The following is a 3182-nucleotide window of genomic DNA, read 5'->3' as shown; positions in this document are numbered from 1 at the left end:
GCATTAGCATGTCTTTGAAGGCCCTCTTCGGTCCCTTTCCCGCCTAGTTGAAGATGCTGGCTAGACTGTTTGTCATGGTAGAGGATAGCATTCGCCAGATCATGATGTCTGAGTTGGTCCCTCCGACTAATGCCAGGCGGGTAATCTGAACAGATAAGAGAGAAAATTGTTAGTGTGCTAAAGTGTACAGTGTGCTATGTCAAATGGACAGGGTATCAGCTCATTTTTAAAGTACAAATTTAATGAATTTTAAGACCTTTTTATTACCTGTAAGTAAAAAATAAGACCATTACTGTGTCAAAACTAATCGACAAACAATGCCATCAAACAAATTGGCAAACATTGGCTAAAAAAAATAGCCAAATATTGACTAAGAAAGAAATATTATCCTACATCGTTCTGAGATTGTAGATCGGCTATTTTCACAATATTCTCTGCCAAACACACAACCAAGTGAAAAACAAATTTAATGCCTCCACTCCTGCCATTCCAGACATTATAAGCCCTTTGATTTCAAACAATAAATTTAAGATTTTTAAAACTTTTTAAAGATCCACAGGATACCTGCAAATGCCTGCAGAAAAGATTGAAGCCTTGACAGATTATAGAGAAAATATTTAGTCCGTCGAAAGATGGTGAACAATTTTTACACTGTTTCGTCCTTCAGTGCAGCTTCAGCCTCATCAAACTGCTCTTCACTGGTGAGCGGCAGCACAATGGGGAAGTTCTCTTCTCTCTGTGACTCAAGTCCTGGGAGAGCTGGTCTTGCGAGCTGCCCACACCTGGGGGGGGGGGGGGGGGGGGCATATCAGCCCACCATACATTGAAACAATGTCAATTTAATGTTGACATTTCAACATTGAAAAACCAGCATCTATACAATGCTGATTCAACAACATTTTTTCAAACGTTGAAATGGTATCTGTAATTAAACACTGAGTCAACATAGATTTTTCAACCTCAACCAAAAATAACCAATTTGACCAAAATTCAACGTTGAATTAATGTCTTTTGCTATCTGGGTACCTTGTTGAGGGAACTTTTGTTGAGGTTAACATCTGGGTTAGCAGCACTGCAGCACTCTGTAGAGTTTCACTGTCAATTAAGAACACACCAGTGAGCCAGACTGTTGCTCTGGGTGACAAGTTTCCTCATCACCATGTGAACACATACACTGTGGGTTACTTGCACCCAATCCCAGGCTTTCAGGAAGCGCACCAGGCTTAAAAAGTCAGTTTTCATAGTGGCCAAACAGTAAAATTGCAACTCCTGAGTCTTCACATGATGCCATTAGGCCCAAAAATACTTTTCCCATACACCTACATTGGGAAAGAAACGTCTGTAAATTAGTTGATACATTTTTTGAGCATCACAACCCCAGTGAAATGACTTGTTTCACCAACAGGATTTAATCATTTCTGTCCAATAACATTTGGAAAGTCTAAAAGAGCCACAAAATTAAAATTATGGGCCCACTGATCAAGGAGATTAAAAAAAGGAGAAGTAACGACGTCATACCAATGGGGTACAACACCTACGCAGCGAGATCTGGTCTGCATTAAGGCTCAGTGGTTGGCACATTATCATAGAACCTGGGGATGATTGATGTGTTTCAATGAGGCGTCCGCAGTAGGCCTTGGGTCTGAAAATTTTTGTACGAAAAATAAATATATGGGTGAGAGAAAAAGCCTGTAATAAAACAAGTATTTTCTTTATGCAAACATTGTGTAGTATATATCTATGGAGATAGATTTGTTTCATAATTATGTGTGTGAACAGATCGACAATCTGTGTGTAAATGTGTAATCTGTAAATATAAAACACCTTCCACAAATACAAAAAAAGATTTGTAAACTCACAAATATTTTGCAAATATAAAACGGATTTGCAAATACATAAAAACAAATTCCACAAATAAAAAAAAAAAAATCTGTGAATACATTAAATTAATTTGCAAATAAATGAAAAGCATTTGTGAATATCTTCCTAACATTTACAACTTTCAAACAGGCATTTGTGAACTCAGTTTTTATTTGTGAATCGAAAAAACATTTGTGGATCTCAGTTTTACGAGTGTGGATTTGCTTTTTACAGCCGTTTCTCAATATGCGTTCTTGTACGGACTTGTGTTCTTGTGGACTTGTGACACGTCATCAGTCACAGCCCAAGTACTGTTCCAATTCAAAGTTCACATCTAGCCAAGTTCAGTCCAAATGCCCGGATGTGTTCTCGCCACGCCCCTTTTACCGGGGATGCATTGGAGCAGACTTGTGTGGACTTCAGACAGCAAGGTATCCCAGCATGCATTTCGCAACATAGATAATAAACATGTGTATGAGTGCTCAGGCTGCCCCACCGAGAGCAGCCTCTCTCAGGTAGTCCTTTTAAATTCGTCACTGATATCTCTGTAGTGGTTAAATATGAAATGTAATTCGTTTGGGGTATGTCTAATGGGCAATATTCAATTCAATTCAATTCAATTTTATTTATAAAGCCCAATATCACAAATCACAATTTGCCTCACAGGGCTTTACAGCATACGACATCCCTCTGTCCTTAAGACCCTCACAGCGGATAAGGAAAAACTCCCCAAAAAAAAACCCCTTTAACGGGGAAAAAAAAAAACGGTAGAAACCTCAGGAAGAGCAACTGAGGAGGGATCCCTCTTCCAGGACGGACAGACGTGCAATAGATGTCGTACAGAACAGATCAGCATAATAAATTAACAGTAATCCATATGACACAATGAGACAGAGAGAGAGAGAGAGAGAGAGAGAGAGAGAGAGAGAGAGAGATGCAGGTAATGACAGTAGCTTACAACAACATTAATGAAAGTAATAATATTATAGTTATAGTTCTGGCTACTGTGGTACAATATGTTGAAAGTATGTATTAATATCAGACAGTATACTTGTGTGACAATAGTCATATGTGTATAATAACAGTAGAAGTATGACTAATGACTAATGATGGCAGCAGCAGCAGGAGGCATCTGGCAGGACCACGGCAGCAGCACAACCACACACGTCACACTGTCCAGGCACCGCTGCGGTATGAGTTATTCTGAGAGACAGTGGAGCACAAAGGCTCCGGAGAAGAAGCCGAGTTAGCAAGATGCAGTAATAGGATGAGAGTGAGAGAGAGAGAGAGAGAGAGAGAGAGAGAGAGGGAGAGGGAGAGAG

The sequence above is a fragment of the Epinephelus lanceolatus genome, chromosome 22, assembly GCF_041903045.1.
Source record: "Epinephelus lanceolatus isolate andai-2023 chromosome 22, ASM4190304v1, whole genome shotgun sequence".
Taxonomy (NCBI): Eukaryota; Metazoa; Chordata; class Actinopteri; order Perciformes; family Serranidae; genus Epinephelus; species Epinephelus lanceolatus.
This window is presented reverse-complemented; position numbering follows the sequence as displayed.